General features: G+C 40.3%; 1 protein-coding gene and 2 long non-coding RNA genes across 5 annotated transcripts in view; 1 reads left to right on the top strand and 2 right to left on the bottom strand.

Annotated features, from left to right (window-relative positions):
* Nucleotides 1–19,042, bottom strand: part of LOC117529379 — an 883,736-nt gene that overhangs the window by 692,796 nt on the left and 171,898 nt on the right. The gene's annotated exons all lie outside the window — the stretch shown is intronic.
* Nucleotides 1–19,042, bottom strand: part of strbp (spermatid perinuclear RNA binding protein) — a 259,677-nt gene that overhangs the window by 144,388 nt on the left and 96,247 nt on the right. For 2 of the 3 annotated variants that reach the window (XM_034192129.1, XM_034192128.1), the window contains exon 2: nucleotides 15,851–15,927. The exons of the other annotated variant lie outside the window; for it this stretch is intronic. The gene's annotated coding sequence lies outside the window, so the exon portion shown is untranslated. The remainder of the gene's footprint in view (nucleotides 1–15,850; nucleotides 15,928–19,042) is intronic. 3 annotated transcript variants of the gene reach the window in all.
* On the top strand, nucleotides 250–17,411 carry LOC117529382. Its single transcript, XR_004566004.1, has 3 exons — nucleotides 250–324; nucleotides 7,223–7,225; nucleotides 17,401–17,411. It is a non-coding gene; the product is annotated as an uncharacterized LOC117529382 (long non-coding RNA).

Raw genomic sequence — 19,042 nt, 5'->3', positions numbered from 1 at the left:
TTCTTGTTTCGTCAGGGCTTCGTCACCCTTCGTTAAGTGCCGTGTGACTGGGCCATAATGGATGGTAAGGAGTCCAACATAGAGAAATATTGGATGAAGAAAAGTTATATTGGACGAGGCATAGAAGAAAAGTTAGGTAGGACGAGGCGATTGTGCATTCTGGACTTATGAAAGCTCCAGTCAATTCAGCACAAGCGGACACGTAGTGCAGCTCTCTCTCTCTCTCTCTCTCCCTCTCTCTCTCTATTTGGACTTTGAAATTTCAAAAATAAGCAAGATGGACAAATAAATGTGTAATGAGCAACATTCTAGATGTTATTTGATGTGGATGAATATGGATTGCTGACCTGCAATGTTGGAAACATCACAATAAATGTGAGTCCACTTATCTCCACCCCCCCCAAATTCAGTCATCCATTCGTTCAGTCATTCATTTTCTGCTGCTCGTCTAGGTCACAGTAGCAGTAAACCAAGCAGCTGATCCCACACTTCACTATCCTTGGCCAAGTCCTCTAACTCTGCTTGGGGGTCCCGAGGTTCCCAAGCCATGTGGGAAATCCTGGGACACCTCTCTAAGAAGACCACCAGAAGGCATCGTCGCCAAATGTCCAAACCACCTCAACTGGTTCCATTAAATGCAATAAAGCAGCGACTCTACTCTGAGTCGCAGAATTTTTCATGAGGTCTTTAATTTGGGATTTTTGTCCACTGCTGTAGTGTATATTAATTAATTTCTTGTATTAAGTGCATTGATTCCTGGGAAACCCTTACAGAAAAAGTCAATAACAACAAACTACTTCCAACATGTGTATCAAATCATCACAAAATCAACATGTATCCAATATGTATAATCCAATATAAAATGTGTACATACAACATATGAGTCTGCTCTTGCTGCTTTTCCAACCCAGAACTCCCTCAGTTAGTTGGTTTGAGCAGGGGCTGTTCAGTGACTCCATTCATTCTGGGTCAATTTGGGCAGTGTGCTCGATATGGCCGTTTCATTACACACTTCCTTCCTGTTCCTCTCTCTGAGTCATGGGAGAGGATGAAGGGACCGAGCGGGAGAAAGAAAGGAAAGGGAGGAGAATGGAGAGAATAGTGTGGAACTGATGGGGAATGAAGATCCAGAGAGGGAAAATAAGTGGAAGGGGGCTTGAATTAACGGGGAAGGGGGAGAAACTGAATGTGGGACACAGAAAAGGTTTATGAGGGAAGAGAAGGTCAGAAGGAATAAGAGTGAATAATATGTGTGTGGGGGTGCAGAAGGAGAGATTACGAAGAGAGAGAAATTTCTGGTGGAAGGAGGGAGGTGGAATGGATAAGCAGCACAATGGAGGGAGAGAAAACAGAGGAGAAGAAAGATGAGGATTAATGAAGTACTGAAGAGGGGTAACAGCCTGAGAGAGCGAGGCTGAGATCATTCATTACAACTGTCTTATTCACACTTTCTAACAAAATGTTTCATTTTAACTCAATTTTTTAACTTAATTTTAACTTTATTTATCATATATAGCACTTTAAAACAACTGTAGTTGAAAAAGTGCTGTACACAAAAACATAAAACAATTAAAAGCAACAAAATAAATAAGAACAATTGCTTCATTTTTTTAAAGCAATCAGAAACAATAAACCAGTAAATAAAAGCAAACCATAAAACACTAAAACAAAAACAGTCTCAAGCAGAGTTAAAAGCCAGGGAGTAAAAACAGGTTTTAAGACTGGTTTTAAAAATGGGCAGTGACGAGGCTTGTCTGATGTTCAATGGTAACTCGTTCCATAGCTTTGGAGCAGTAATGGAAAATGCTCTGTCTCCTCTGAGCTTCCGTTTGGACCTCGGTACCTCCAGGAGCAGCAGGTCACCTGACCTGAGGCAGCGAGCAGGAGCGTAGGACTGAAGGAGCTCAGAGAGGTAAGGGGGAGTGAGACCATTTAACGACTTAAAAACAAATAAAAAGACTTAAAATGGACTCTAAAATGCACAGGCAGCCAGTGGAGGGAGGCCAGGATGGGAGTTATGTGCTCTCTCTTACGTGCTCCAGTTAGGAGGGGAGTGGTGGCATTTTGCACCAGCTGGAGACGTGCGAGGAAGGACTGGCTGACTCCAAAATAGAGTGCGTTACAGTAATCCAGCTGAGATGTTATGAAGGCGTGGATCATTGTCTCAAAATGCTTTTGCGTAAGGAAAGGCTTCATTTTAAATACTAAATCACATATTACCATGACACAAGCACAGAGCTGTTCATTAAAAACAGCAAGCAATTATTGCAAGTTGAATGTTGAATGCTGAATATTTATATTATAAATTTCGTTGAGGACTAAGATTTGCTTAAAACTGTTTCCATGAAATTCAAGAGGATAGACTAGACTAGCACTCAGAGTGTATGCTAATCCTAGTACATATACGGTGGAGTGACTAAAATGCCAACCAGAACATTTTTGCAAAATTTGGCACTGGTGAGGTGGCTTCAAGTAGACATAAAACTAGTGGGGAAAAATGAGACTGATCCGTGGTGTACAACTCCATTTAGCAATACTATCCACTTCAGTCCTACTCTACATCATTGTTATAGTGCAATCAAGTAGTTCTAGTCTCTGCAAACATGGCACAAACAATACCATAAAAGTATTACTGATACCACTATATTTTATTGACATGTTGGTGGTGTGCTGCAGAAGATAAAAAGGACGTTCCATTGTTTTCAAAGACAGGACAATGGAAAATTCCATTACCATTGGCTGTTTGAGGTGCAACCGCACTGTGACAAGTACTGTCAAAAGTACTGCTCTGTGATCAAGCTTACAAATTTACACCCCCACCCACACTCCACAATAGTAGTTGACTGCAACGATTACATATTGGTGCTAGCCAACCTTTTTTTTGTTGAAATATCAAATATAACTGTTCAACCTCTGTACATGTAACTGACAAATATGATCTATTAAAAACCTACAAACTCAAACTATCTCTTGGTGGAGACAGAATTATTTTCCTTCATACATAGCATTATATGGTGTGCTACCATTGTGTGTGTGTTTCACTGAAATCCCAAATATGGTTTAGGAGAAATGTTGTTGTCGCTGAAGAAGTCAATAGATTCATGGACAGACATCGGGAGTTAACAAACCGCATCCCATCTATTAGACAAAACCTGCCCAGTTACACACATACAGTCCCACATAAGTGCACACAAACACACACACACACACACACACACACACACACACACACACACACACACACACACACACACACACACACACACACACACACACACACACTTAAACCAAAAGCAAGGTTTTGATTTACACTGCTTTGTAGCAGAGGTCTGACAGCTCATTGACTTTATTAACAGAAATCTCTTGCTCATGTTTGTACTTGTGCAGAATAAATCTACAGCATCACTGTATCGGTCACACTCCAAACGCTGATTTGTACATTTCAGACGGCCAACAGTGACAGTCAGAGCAGCAAGTGAGAAGTAAAGTTAAGCAAGCAAGCAAAAAAGAAACAAGAATGAAAGCAAGTCAGGAATAAATTGATTTTATATATATATATATATATATATATATATATATATATATATATATATATATATATATATATATACACACACACACACACACACACACACACACACACACACACACACACACACACACAGTGAGGAAAATAAGTATTTGAACACCCTGCGATTTTGAGAGTTCTCCCACTTAGAAATCATGGAGGGGTCAAATTTTCATCATAGGTGCACGTCCACTGTGAGGGACATAATCTAAAAAAAAAAAAAAAATACGGAAATCACAATGTATGATTTTTTTTTTTAAATTATTTGTTTGTTACTGCTGCAAATAAGTATTTGAACACCTGTGAAAATCAATGTTGACATTTGGTACAGTAGCCTTTGTTTGCAATTACAGAGATCAAACCTTTCCTGTAGTTTTTCAGCAGGTTTTCACACACTGCAGCAGGGATTTTGGTCCACTCCTACATACAGATCTTCTCCAAGTGTTTCAGGTTTGGAGTTTCAGCTCCCTCCAAAGATTTTCTATTGAGTTCAGGTCTGGAGACTGGCCAGGCCACTCCAGGACCTTGAAATGCTTCTTACGGAGCCCCTCCTTAGTTGCCCTGGCTGTGTGTTTGGGGTCATTGTCATGCTGGAAGACCCAGCCATGACCCATCTTCAGTGCTCTTACTGAGGGAAGGAGGTTGTTTGCCAAAATCTCGCAATACATGACCCCATCCTTCCTCCCTTTAACATGGTGCAGTCATCCTGTCCCCTTTGCAGAAGAGCACCCCCAGAGTATGATGTTTCCACCCCCATGCTTCACGGTTGAGATGGCTTTCTTGGGGTTGTTCTCATCCTCTAAACATGGTAAGTGGAGTTGATTCCAAAAAGCTCTATTCTGGTCTCATCTGACCACATGACCTTCTCCCATGTCTCCTCTGGATCATCCAGATGGTCACTGGTGAACTTCAAACGGGCCTGGACATGTGCTGGCTTGAAGAGGGGGACCTTGCTGCCCTGCAGGATTTTAAACAATGACAGCATCATGTGTTACTAATGTAATCTTTGTGACTGTGGTCCCACCTCTCTTCAGGTCATTCACCAGGTCCTCCTGTGTAGTTCTGAGCTTTCTCAGAATCATCCTTACTCCACAAAGTGAGATCTTGCATGGAATCCCAGACCGAGGGAGATTGACACTCATTTTGTGTTTCTTGCACTTTCTAATAAATAATCATAACAGTTGTTGTCTTCTACCAAGCTGCTTGCCTGTTGTCCTGTAGTCCATCCCAGCCTTGTGCAGGTCTACAGTTTTGTTCCTGATGTCCTTAGACAGCTCTTTGGTCTTGGCTATGGTGTGATGTCTGGATTTTTTTTAGATTATGTCTCTCACAGTGGACATGCACCTAAAATGAAAATTTCAGACCCCTCCATGATTTCTAAGTGGGAGAACTTGCAAAACCGCAGGGTGTTCAAATACTTATTTTCCTCACTGTATATATATATATAAATAAAAGCAAACATTGCTTAGTTGAGTTTGATGCTAAAAGCACCCAAACAACATGTGACTCACAAATTGGATCCCTTGTACTTCAAGATTCTGATGTGCCAGTGCATGTGAGTGCACACGTCTGTGTGAAAGAAAGGCATCACATTGCAACAAGGCAACAAAGGCGAGAGAAAGAGATTCTGCCCCAACTTTCCCCCTTGGGACCGGTCACCATGGCTACAGAAGTATTTCATCTGAACACAGGGTAAACACACAAGGGAGAGAGAGAGAGAGAGTGCAATATAAACACATAGAGCAAAAGAAGAACGATAACACAGAGCTGCTGACATACTGTCAGGAAGTGCCAAGATATTCTTGGAGAGAAGTGTAGGTATACTGTAGATATCAGATAAAATAACAGGGCTCTTTTCTCACCACTTAGAAAAGATGAGTAAGACCGGATGACATAACTGTGTAATTTCAACTACTGTAGTTACATCTATACACATAATGGTGTGAAATCACAAAACATATGTCTGGCATAATGTATATGCCCACTACACGATACTTATCCCCCAAAAGAAAACAGGTATCAGGAGGGACCCAACACTGGCCAATTACAAACTACACCCTCCAATGGAAACGAGGATAGATGGGAACAAACAGCATCAACAGACTATAACATCTCATCTTACAACCACACAGTCAGACTCCATCTATATTTCAGAAGCTATGGAAAACTGTGACAATACCTTGTCAGGATCCAAGATTAGTGGAAGGTACCTTTAATGAGGAGGGCAACACAACGAGTTCAAGTTTCTGTGCTGGGCAGATAAAACACAGTATCACAGGAGGGCAATATTTTGGAATAATAAACCCTAATTTAGCGTGTTTGTTTTATTACCGTAGACCCAATTACATTATATGGCTTTATCACATTTACCAACACAAATGAATTTAATTGAAACCCTAACTGTTTACATTATTAATTGGACACAGTTATGTTACACATCCTGCAACATGTCATGGTGTCTTGATGCTTGATAAATAATTCCATAGCACCTTGTATTACAACCATTTGAACCATTGTACAAACAACTACTCTGTGTGTGTGTGTGTGTGTGTGTGTGTGTGTGTGTGTGTGTGTGTGTGTGTGTGTGTGTGTGTGTGTGTGTGTGTGTGTGTGTGTGTGTGTGTGTGTGTGTGTGTGTGTGTGTATCTCTGTATTAAATACTGCGCAAATGTTCAATATTTTTGGTAACAAACAATGTACTTAAAAATTTATCTGATTTTTATTCTTTATCAGTGAAGAAACAAGACTAGACAATAAAACAATCCCATTAACTAACGTATTGTGACAAAATCTAAGTCAGTAATAATGTTACAAAAGCTTTGGACATTTAAACTCAATATGCAGAGATCTAACAGCCCATTACAGAGCAGTAAGAAATGTGACAACATCTGTAGTTTTTCACTTGCAGATCAATGTGCACAACCATTTCCAACTGTAAAGTTTTGCTTGAGCTAATGAAGAAGGCGCTGGAAAGAAGCAAAATAGAAAAAAACAAAAAAACAAGTGGAACCGGCAAAGGCCATGAAAAACTGCTGTGAAAGTGAAACGTTATCTTCTAAAACTGAGGAAACTGTTGACAAAAAAATATATAGTTGCACTAATAGTTACGGCAGGATGACACAAAGACATAATAGGCACTGTTGTGTCAATAATGTTTTTACCCGGAAGCCATCAACAACTGACACTCCTGTCCTGACCTTTCACAATAAAATCCTTAGACATACACCACTGCTACAGTAATGATGACAACAAAAGAAACACGTTTTTTTTTTTTTTTTAACAGCGCATAGTGTTCTGCGTCCTCATCAGGCAGGCCGGTCGGCATCACCGCGATTGCTCTCACTGCCTCCGATGCGCTTACCAAGTCTGCAGGCTCAGTAAACGCCGCAGCGGGCCACTCACACCGCCCCAGTGTCTGCTGTGCAGAGTTGCGGCCTAAATCTCGCAACAGGTCCAGAGACTACGCTCGCTGTTTTGATGCAAAGCGCTCCAGCTGCCCGCAAGGATAGAATTCTTGCGGAAAAATCCGCAGCGCTGCAAGGTCTCGGTAACCGCAGCCGCAGAGCTCCGTGGCCACTGAGAGAGGTTTGTATCTTTTTAATGACTTGGATTCTTTGCGGGTCCCGCATCCGTCCCGCAACGATAACACCGGAGGCAGTGAGCGAAGAAACAGCACACGCACTGTGTTCTGCGTGTGTCTGTTTATAATCTTCTCGCCCAGAAGAAAAAAGAGTGCCAACAACTACCCATAACTGTGTTCTTCACTCGGAAAAAGACACCTGCACCGAGGTGTCACTCAGTGGAAAAAGACGCTGCGCAGCAGCGCCAGGACGAAGAGGGGCGATCAGAGAAACTGTGAAATACTGGTCAGTCACTATTAATAATTTCTTATGTGTCCAACCCCGTAGGTTGATTGTTAAAATTAAATTAGTTAGTTCTAAAAGCCATCATAATTATTTATAGGAAAATGTTCTATTTTTATTTCTCAAACAAATATTTGGGCCTGAAAACAGGTTTTGATCTTTGGTTTCATTCTATAATACTGGACTTATTTTTCTACTAAGGTTTGAACTTTGAGAGTGTTTACACACGAGAGAAAAGTGAGAAAATGTTAATGCCTGTTTGAGAAAAGTGTATAAACTGTGTAGTGAGGGGTTTTACAGCCTTAAAACATCTATAATAATTGTAAAAAATACTGCTGACTACTTTGCGGATTTCGCCTATCGCGGGTTATTTTAAGAACGTAACTCCCGCGATAAACGAGGGATGGACCACTGTATTAACATTATATATTGTAAGAAATAGACATTGATTAATTAAAAGAAACTTATTTTTATTTATTTTGAACTGCCTTCAACGTACAACCAAAAGGGAAATTGTCACTCTGGCTACAGTGAATAATAAATGTCTCCCATGTACGTGGTGTGTCCATAAAGTAACGGTCCTTTTTATTTTTTTTAAAAACTATATGGATTTCATTCATATGTTTTTACGTCAGACATGCTTGAACCCTCATGCGCATGCGTGAGTTTTTCCACGCCTGTCGGTGACGTCATTCGCCTGTGAGCACGCCTTGTGGAAGGAGTGGTCCCGCCCCCTCGTCTGATTTTCATTGTCTGGAAATGGTGGAATGAAAAGGACTTTTTTTCCATCAGAATTTTTTCAGAAGCTGTTAGAGACTGGCACCTGGAAACCATTCGAAAAAGTTATCTGGCTTTTGGTGAAAATTTTACGGGCTTCACAGAGAATAAGGACTTTAACTACAGCTTTAAGGACCCCTTTAAGGACGGTCGGTGCGCCGCACTCCGAGCTGCGATGTCGCGGCACAAACCACTGGATCATTTCTAAGCTGATGGCTCTGTGGATACGAGACTGTCATGTGCTCTTTCTCTGGTTATCACAAGAGCTGGACATCAGCCATTTTCCGACAGATTTCACTTTTAACAAGAGATTTTGCCATGGAAAGCCGCGCGGAGGCTTCGCGCGTCACGACCGATTCGCTGATGAAGCGAGACAAAGGAACACCTCCATTTCGGAGCGTTAGAGGACAAGTTTGGACATGTCTAGCTCTCCACAAGTTCTCTTATACTCACTCGACTGGTAAGCACTGAAAGCCGAGATAGACATGCGTGCTCACAGGTGAATGACGTCACCGACAGGCGTGGAAAAACTCACGCATGCGCACGAGGGTTCAAGCATGTCTGATGTAAAAACATATGAATGAAATCCATATAGTTTTTAAAAAATATAAAAAGGACCGTTACTTTATGGACACACCACGTATTATCATTTCATGTGGAATCACTGATCTTCAGTGATTCTCCTACCTGTTAGTTTTCTTTGTGCTTTTCCTGTATGTCAGTTCTCTTTTCAATCTCGAGTAATATCCTTTACATGTTACATCAGGGGTATTCAACTGATTCCAGAAAGGGCAGAGAGGGTGCAGGTTTTCTTTGCACTCGCCCACTCCACCAGGTGATTTCAATGATTAACATCACTTTGAGTAGATGGACTCAGTGAAATCACCTGGTGGAGTGGGTGGTTGCAAAGAAAACCTGCACCCTCTCGGCCCTTTCTGGAATCAGCTGAATACCCCTGTGTTACATTATCTCTGTGTTCTCTGGTAATTTAGATGGGTGAGTGTCTCCCATGCTTTTACTCTGACATCTCTTCTGTGTTCACTCCATTTAGCTTCATTTCCTGTCGACTGGTTTCTGGGTTTCTCCTCTCTGTGTTTTGTATGCCTGTTCTCAGGCTCACGCTGGTGTCCTCTTCTTGCCCTTTTCCCTGTATGGTTGTCCCATGCGTTTTGGATTGTGTTTCTGAATCTGGCAGCACAATGGCTTAGTGGTTAGCACAACTGCCTCAAAGCAAGACGGTTGTGGGATCGCTTCCTGCCTGATGCTTTCTGTGTGGAGTATGCATGTTCTCCCCATGTCTGCGTGGGTTTCCTCCCGTAACTCCGGTTTCCTCCCACAATCAAAAACATGCTTATTTAGGGTCTGCTTCTTTCTCTGTAGCTAGCCAAGGCAGCATTTCATCATCTGGATTTGGTCCACGGGCACCGGACTGTGGCTGCCCACTACTCCTAGTGGTTGGATTGTGTCTAACTGTAATTAGGATGGGTTAAATGCAGAGAACTAATTTCTTGTGTGTATGTACAACGACAATAAAGGCGCTTACTATTATTACTATTTGGTGGCCTGGTACAATTGCTCAGACTTTCTGCTTGTCCTGCGTTTGACCATCTGCCTGTTCCCTGACTGACACCTCTGCCTTTGGACTGATCATCTGTGTGTGACCCTGGACCGTGCCTGTGTTGTAGAATAAAGAACTGTGGACTTACAACTGATCTGTTCTCTGCGCTGGGGTCACATCCAAAGTGATCATTTACATTTACAACTTACAGGAAGCATCCAAGCCCCCAGTCTTCCCACTTTAAACTTCTGATTTAAACCTGGGAATACTGTATTCTGTCACTTATAAACACATAAGCAATTTGTTGAAAATTTACTGTCAGCTCCAGAAAACTAAAGTGGATAAAAATTAAGATCAACACAAGGAATAACTTTTTAAGCTTCTCGATTTTCTCCCCAAGATAGGTTTGTCAACATTTGCATAAAATACTTGCAACCTTACTGGATATGAATTATTTATGGAGACAAATGAAAAAGAATTGTAAGGCTTCGTTTTGCTTGACAGTGTTGCCATGGATGTGGAAGTGTGTGTGTGTGTGTGTGTGTGTGTGTGTGTGTGTGTGTGTGTGTGTGTGTGTGTGTGTGTGTGTGTGTGTGTGTGTGTGTGTGTGTGTGTGTGTGTGTGTGTGTGTCAGGGAGAGAGAGAGATGCGCTCTGCTACGCTCACCAGCAAAGTCACCGCTTTCTCAAGGACACTGCGGCTAAGGGGGCAAGAAAGTAAGAAGGAATGACAACAAGGCAGAAAAAGCCAAGAATAAAATAAGTGATTTAGCGGTTGATATCGAGCAAAGATGGTGTGGAGGAGGCGGCTTGTGAGAAAAGTCAAGCGATGAAATGCAGGAGAAGAGTGGGCCGTAGAAACATGGATCATCTCCACAGATAAAATGTATTTATTTTTGTTTCTTTGTTTTTCACATGTGCAAACAAGTCATTTTATGCACAGCTCGCTAACATCAAACCCTGTCGGACATTTTTGTCCTGAATGTCTAAGCTTGTTAAAACGCGAGACAAACCGGGCAGACTCGCTTCAATTATCAACAACAAGACAGTGAATATGGCACAGAGTGTGCACAACACACACACACACACACACACAGCAGATGAGCTTTTTGCGCCTGCTTCAGTCTCACCAGTGATCCACTAAAACCACTGCGGAGATCAATTATTTACACATCAACATGCACAGACCCCAAAAGGCTCCCGCTGTGATCATGGTGGGAATGGCGCTTGTGTGAACTGCATAAAAGCTACTTTAGGATGTTAAGTTACCAAGCACTCGGTGAACTCTGAAAACCACCAGGACCACAGCCCAACGGTGATCACAAAACGTCTCTGAACTAAAAGCATCAGCACTGCTGTCAACCACAAGACAGACCCAAGGAGAGGGGGCAGAATCATATGCATAACAAGTGTTCAAGAACTATTGTAGATATATTAGCTATTTAAGTATAATGTTAAATTATCCACCAGAACTTGATTATTTATTTATTTAAACTGCACACTGTAAAACATTATGTTAGTCCAGCTCATAGGTTAAAGCAATACATTTTCATCCAACTGAAATTTTTTCCTGGCAAAAAAAAAATAAAAAAATCAATGCCATCAATTCCCTAAAATGTGGCATAGTGGGGACACACACTTTTTTTTCCTCAATAAATACAATAAACACATTATACAGTATACAAATCTATTCTAAATAGCCTCTAAGGAGAGAGAGTGAGAGAGAGAGACAAAGCATAAAAAGAATGCAAAACCTGAACATAATGGCACATAAAAGGGTGGTGGAGGGCAGGGTGTAGTCTTGATTCTGGGCGGTCTGGGGGGTGCTCCCCCAGAACATTTTTAAAAGAGCAAGTCAAATTTTGTATTTTCTGGTGAGCCCTCTGAATCAAATAAAAGTCACTTCAAACTGTGAAGTAAAAACACAGTATTGATTATTAAATTAGGGCCTAAAGCAACTGACAACGTTGTTCTGCTGTGCACAAAGTAACACTGCCACCCGTTTTGAAAACGCATGCACACCGAGAAACTCAAAACTGGCTTATTCACATTTAATCAGTAAAATGCTGTCACTCATAAAACAAACTAGGGCTGCAACTAACAATTATTTTAGTAATCGATTAATCGGTCGATTTTTTTTTTTTGATTAATCTCTTTTTTTTAACTTACATGTGAGTTCTGCCATTATTTCTGAGTTATTATTAAAAGGCCTTTATCATGCAACATCAACGTTTGACCTTGTAACAAAGATATGATGTTATATTCTCGTTAAAAACATACCTGGAGTAGTGTTTTGTTTTATTTTGCACATACATACATCACCGACACACCACAAAGAGATTTACATCAGGTTATGAGCATTTTTAGATGTCTACAGCAACTATCTCAACCAATGACAACATATTACAGCAAGAGCCCACGAAAGGCCTGACTAAAGTGTAATATGTGATCTTTAATAAGATATTTTCATGAAAAAAGTCACAAATGTGCAGTTTACTGCATTTTATTTTTTTTATTGTGTAGAAACACAGCTTAGATGTGGTTTGACTGAAACAAACTGTCATTAAACTTAAATAAAACAGGGATGAAGTGGAGGTTTAAGAGTCACTAGGTGTTCACAGGAAACAGCTATTTATTTCTATATTTATTTATTTATGTTCATTGTTAGTTGATTTTGTCTTTTCTGTTGTGTTTTGTTTTATCAGGTTCTTTTTGCTTGTTTCTCTTAAATTGTATTGTAGCATTATTAGTTATTATTATTATTGTTATTGTTGCTATTATTATTATCAATACATACATAAAAAATGACAATCTGTAATACATTTGACTTTTTTGCGACAACACTGAGCCATTAATTATTATACAGAAAACAAATGCACACAAACGTGTTGAGATGTGAACAGCTTACTGCTAACTTTAACATTGAAAATGCCATACACATGCTAACGCATTAGCATCGGCCCCGTTTTTAAGTTATAAAATACATCTATCAACTGTTTCAGAAGACCATAACAGGTCGGTTTAACATAAAAAGGTAACTATTACTCACAGATATATGCTCTTTAGGGTTTTAGCGGGGAAAAATTAAGATAAAGTGAAATAAAACAAAGAACCTCGAAGCAATGCTTCATTGGTTCAAAGCAAAGCCACACCCTGCTCTACTTGGGGAAGGTTTGCCAATGTTCCCATGAAGACAGGGAGGAGAAGGACTGTGGCTCATTGCAAGCAATAAACAGACTGAAGAGGCGTGAAAATTCACAGAGTCCCTTCCTCCGTTGTGCGGCGCCATCCACGCTGGCATCGCTGCTGCTTTGATTAGTGCAGAATGGGATGTTGCTTTGACAGTGAGACTATCATATTTCTGCCCCAAAACACGCATAACACCACGTGTGCGCGCGAGTATGTGTGGTTACATTTTCCTAATAACGGAAATCCATCGTGGTGATGGAGAACTTTAACCTATGGTCCATCTGAATCAGTTTGAGCTAACTGACTGATCTCCCTTCAAGGTAAAATGTCTGACTCTTGGGGTCCAGTCTGCTGATCCATGGTGCATGGTTAAATGGCACATCTGGGGAGTGTCCAGCTCACCTCCGCTATTCATAGCACATAGTCTGATCTGCGTGCAAAATACTGTGCGGGGCACAAAGTCATGGGCTTGTTTCGTCAACTAATATTATTATTATTATTATTATTATGAATGATCCTGTTCAACACAAATCTAAATCTATTGATACTTGATATTATTTATTTCTTTATGTTTACTTAAATCTATCAGTTTTAAGAAATCAGCTTCCTCAAAGTGTTCATGCTTGAGTAAGGTATTTTTCCACTAAGAGGTTTTTCCAGTTCAGTGAAAGAGATCAAATCAAACTGTGGGTTGTTTTCCAGAAAGCATACATGCAGGAAAACTAAGAACAACATGTAACCAATGAGAGAGAAAAAAGTAGGTATTTGTAAATAGTAACCCAAAAGCCATAATGTACAGGTAATAGCAAAATAAATAAATAAATTAAATAAATAAATTCACTAGGGATGGGGCAGAACGATCCAATATCGGTATCGGGTTCCGATACTAACGCAAATTCATGGATCATAAATTTCCGATCCAGGAGCCATGTCTGTTTTTTTCCAGAAGGGAATCCCTGCTGGCTGCCGCTGGCTGCAAAATGCGGAAGGGACAGATGCATGCAACTTTTTAATCACTTGTCCACTATGTCCACAAAGCAAGATAGCACCATGCAATGTTTGCAAAACTCTTACAACCTACAATACAGTGAACTTAATCAAACATTTGAAAAAGTGCCATATTAAAGAGCACGAATATTTTTTTAGCTGGGACCAGAAAGACAAAAACCGGCAACAGGAAGGGTGCGACTGACTCCAAATTAAATTAAGTACTTTTATTTTTTTTATTTATTTTTTTTGGGGGGGGGGGGTTCTGTGTTGCATTTTGGAAATACGGCAATGCATTCTTTATTCTTTCTTTAAAATGGTACATGCACTCGGGGCGGGTGTGCCATCTGGTGTTCAAGAAATGAATCTTCAGCCACTGACCCAACAATAAATAAAAGTATTTTGTTCTTTCGCCAAAGCATCAAATCTTGGCTTGCATTTTAGATGTACCTTCTGGCAAATTGTAGCTGAACTTTCAGGTCGTCTTTTTAAGAAAATCCTCCTCTATACCACTTCATCATGAAGTTGTAAAACTAGGGATACAAAATATCCTCATATAAAATCACCAATAATAATAATAATGGTAAATGGACTGCATTTATATAGCGCCTTTCCATCTGCATCAGACGCTCAAAGCACTTTACAATTATGCCTCACATTCACCCATGCACAAAAACACAAACACCGATAAAAATATTAAAGCAAACAGAGCTCTGGCATCGGAATAGCATCGGTATCGGCAGATATCCATATTCAGGTATCGGGATCAGATCGGAGTGAAAAAATGTGGATGGTGCATCCCTAAAATCCATTGCAAATTTTATATGAACATACATGTGCAAGAACACAGAAAACACTGAAATAAAAACACTGCATAAATGTCCTACACCCATGCAAGGAGCAAGTCATCCAAAGCTAACATGAATTTGGTTAATACCATTTGGTAGTTTATGTGTGATGGCACACTGACTCGGCATTCGTCTTGGAGCTTCCAAAAGCTCCAGTTTTATTGTCAGCGACTGAGAATTTTATGGTGTTTTGTCAGTAAAAGACTCTCTGCTTTTCCAGTAGCGACTGAATGGATAATGACAAGCGAGTGCACTTGCATCAACTTATGTGTACAAACAGCTTCTGAAAAATGACTCCTTTCCCCACCTGTCACTGTAACAGAAAGGGCCATGCAAAAAAAAATTTAATAGCTTTGTTTGGGGGTGAAAAGCAGCACAAATTATAGCATAATTTCTGTGTGACAAAATGCACACTAAACCTTTGTGTGTCAAGATTATGAATATGAACAGATTTATCACTGTCTTACTCCACATGCACACACTTACCTCTTAATTCCACCGGGTGCGAATGTGCCGCAATTTTGTTCTGTCATGCACGCAGCTTCAGAGCAGAGCATTCATTTGCTTGACAATTTCGTGAATTTTTCCTCGACTTTTGTGCCTTTACCACAGGTGAACAGCAAGTATAATTACATGGTTTCTTTTGTGTATTATTTTGTAAATGTGTTTGGAGTTCAATAACAATCATCATCTGTACAGGGTGTTTTATTTTGAAAATATGACCAGAATCACAATGCCTTTCATGTGTTTGTTTCCTGTCTTGATCTCCTCTGTGCAAATTGATGCGTGTTCCATCAAATAACAGACTTTGCACGTATTCCTCATGGAGGGGACAGTCACTAATAGTGGGAACATGAACACCAACTAGAATGACCGACATCAACTCCAGCAGCTGTGACGCTACACAGCAGCACCTGGTGGAATTTAGGGCTTTGTCTTTGAGGTAGACAGAGTGAACCACCCACTCTGCTGGCTCACTGGGTCACTATTAGCCCTCCGGGAGTGCAGCAGTGACAGTAGATAGAGGCAGAAAAAAGGTCTTCTTTATTAATTTTACTCACCTCCCTCTGCCCTTCAATGTATTTGCACACTTCCGTCTGTCTGGAAGTAAAGTGTTTAGGCCTGCAGGTTTGAGGATCTGAGAAGACAAAGGGTAAAGGTATTCATTGGTACCAGGTCAAGTTCCCCTCAAATTAAGCCAAGCATCAAGAAGGGTGGGGTGTCACAAAGATTTTTTTTTCTCCACAAGACCGCAAAAATGAGACATTTCATGTTCTGAAACATTCTGAAATCATTCCTCCAATTAAAGTTGCACTTCCAATGAATTTTGAAATCCTGAAAGTTATAACATTAGTATTAAACTGAGAAAGTTGTGTGAAAACTTCACCTCAACCCTAAGTGTTACCACACCCAGATTTTTTTATTTTTTAAAAACTACCGCAGAATATGGGTGAGTCACAAAGCAACAGCATGTCTTTTTGACTTACTGCTTACACAAATGGGCAGGGACGACTAATCCACCCACAAGTCTACATTTTTTGCTATGCTAGCTCAATGCTTTTGGCAGTGCAGAGACGTATAAAGGATGGATTTAGTTCTGTGTATTTCCCTGGGAGAAACCAGGCTCAGTCACCAGTAACTGAGATGAAACATGTTCTATGTTATAAACCTGACCGCATGTACCGTATTTTCTGAAGTATAAGTCGCAACAGTTAAAAAAGGCCTCTTGAAGAGGAAAAACCCATGTACAAGTTGGATCAGAGTACAAGTCACACTGGAGTATAAGTCACACCTTTTTCAGCATTATCAGCTCATTAATTTGGTATTTTTGTGCATTATTGCAGTGTACCCATTACTGGCATTTATTCTTTTATTATTCAAGTTATTTTTATAGTGCTTTGATTCCTGTGAAAGCCCTATATAAATAGTTACTGCAATTATTACTATGAATAACAAACTCATGATTTTTCAGTATATAAGTCGCACTTGAGCATAAGTTGTAGGGCCTACCAAAGTAGTAAAAAAAAAAAAAAAAAATTCCGACTTATACTCCAGAAAATACGGCACTTGCTGAAGTGCGGCTCTTCTAAAGCTATCAATTCCAACCAAAATTTAAACTGCCCAGTCTGTGAGATCAGATGAAAAAATGCTAACATAAATGCCTTATTCAAGGTTTATAAGAGGCACTGCACAGGCAGAGTTCATGGGTCTGTGGGATCATAGAACTACCTAAAACATAAACTGAGGTTCAACTTGGCGCATGCTTCAGGTTCCCTGCCATTGTCCTACAAGACACTTCATCTGCATCATTCCAGATGACCCAGCTGGAAATGGGTAACAGTTCTGCTATTACAGGGGAAGTAACCTGGGGAAGTAACCTGCGATGGACTGGCAGCCCATCCAGGGAGAAGCGTAGACATTCATCTACTTCACTCTACAGTATGTGGGGATAAGCATCGGCACCAATGCACCTAAAGGCATCTAAGCTCACCAGGTGCAACCACTCAATTACACAACAGAAAAATGTGCCCGGAAATGGATCACAGATCTTCTGAATCTCGACTGAGGCGTTTCTTTGACTTATTGTGTATTTATACCGAGTGTTATCTAGGATCAACAGATGTATGTTGTGTTTCTATAAACAAGAAAATGAAAGCAGAACGCAAGTACAGTCATGTGTTTGTAGAGGAAGCGACTGTGGTGGTTCTGCCCGTCGGCCCGTTTGGCAATGGTTTTTAGTTCTTTGTTTTCGGGATTTTCATCAGTTTGTTTCCTGATGGTTCCTGTCCTGTTGGTTTATATGTTATGTTCTGTTTTTGTCCTCTGCCTCCTGTATGTGTGTAGGTGTGGGTGTGTCTCCCCTGGACCATTGTGAGCACCTGTCTCCCTGGATCCTGTGTGCGTATGTGTCGTGTACGTTGCCTCTGGGTTTTGTGCACATGCCATGTCTCTTCTGTGTCTGGTGTGTGTTCCATCCCCTGTGTATGTTGATCATCGGTTTTGGTTTGGTTGTGCGCACGGTTTACTCTTTGCTCCACATCTTTGTTCTGTTGTGTTTTGATTTTGATTATAGTTTTCTTCCAATTGTCATTTTTGTTTGCTCACCTTGATGCTCCATTCTTAGTTTTATTGGTTTGCGTTTCATTCACCTCCGTGGTTGTCATTTATTTCTGTGTTTTTAGTTTTCTTGTTCTGGGGGTTTTGTTGGTTATTGTTATTTATGTTCGTACTCATCCTTTGTTGTCTGTCTAATTATTTTATCAGCAGTTACTGTCTGTTATGTATCTCCTTGCATTCTGGTCGTTCATGTGCGTCGTTTAGTTCTGCCTCTTTGTTTTCCGCCTACCTGTTGTTATTTCTAGCTTCGTTATTTAAGCACTTTCTTCGTCTGCTATCGCTGGTTCATTGTGAATGTCTCCGTCAAGGTCTATGCCAGTGTTTGGGTCTGTATCTTATCCTTTTCCTCGCCTCAATTTATTCTCTACTCTGTGTGTAAGTACCTGTTCCATGTGTTTACCTCTGTGTTGCTCTTGTTCAGTTTTTGATAGTTCTCCATGCATTCCTCTGATTTTTCATCTTCACTGGGATTGTGGATATTTTTGGGACTTGTGTCACCGCTGTACATTTTGAAATATTTGACACAATAAATATTTATATACTTCCCCGGTGTCTTCGCTGTCTGCATATTGAGTTCATCATCTTCAAAACCATAACAGTGACAGCTCACACCTTAGATAAAAGACTATAATTTAGGTGGGTGTTGTCTGGTGTGCATGTGATCCACTTGTTTTGTAGGAAGAACTGGTTCCAAGTCGCACTGCAATTTATTTTCATTCACAACACAAATGAACAAGATTATGCCTGACAGTACTCAACATTTCGTGCTACCACAACCATGCACAGTACTGGTACTTGGTACTTTGCTGTCATAACAATATGAAAACGGATAGTACTATGAGCAACTTTAATCAAATATTTATATGTAAATGAGTAATTAATATATCTCTTGTGAATTTTCTGTGTACTAAAAGTAGGCTTTACAGGTTTTCTATGTCAACATTTTACTGAGTCTTAAAGTAAATAAATATGTAATTGGTCACTGGATCCTTGATCTCTGTACATAAATAAACTCTAAATGGTGGATCCTTGATCTCTGGACATAAATAGAAATAAACAAAATTTGTAGTTTTTGTCAAAAGCATTTCCTTTCAGACATAATTGGCATGAATGTCTTTCCATACCTCTGAGCTGAA

Source organism: Thalassophryne amazonica, chromosome 17, assembly GCF_902500255.1.
Source record: "Thalassophryne amazonica chromosome 17, fThaAma1.1, whole genome shotgun sequence".
NCBI classification, from domain to species: domain Eukaryota; kingdom Metazoa; phylum Chordata; class Actinopteri; order Batrachoidiformes; family Batrachoididae; genus Thalassophryne; species Thalassophryne amazonica.
The sequence above is the reverse complement of the archived record's forward strand: the minus strand, read 5'-3'. Positions and strand labels throughout refer to the sequence as shown.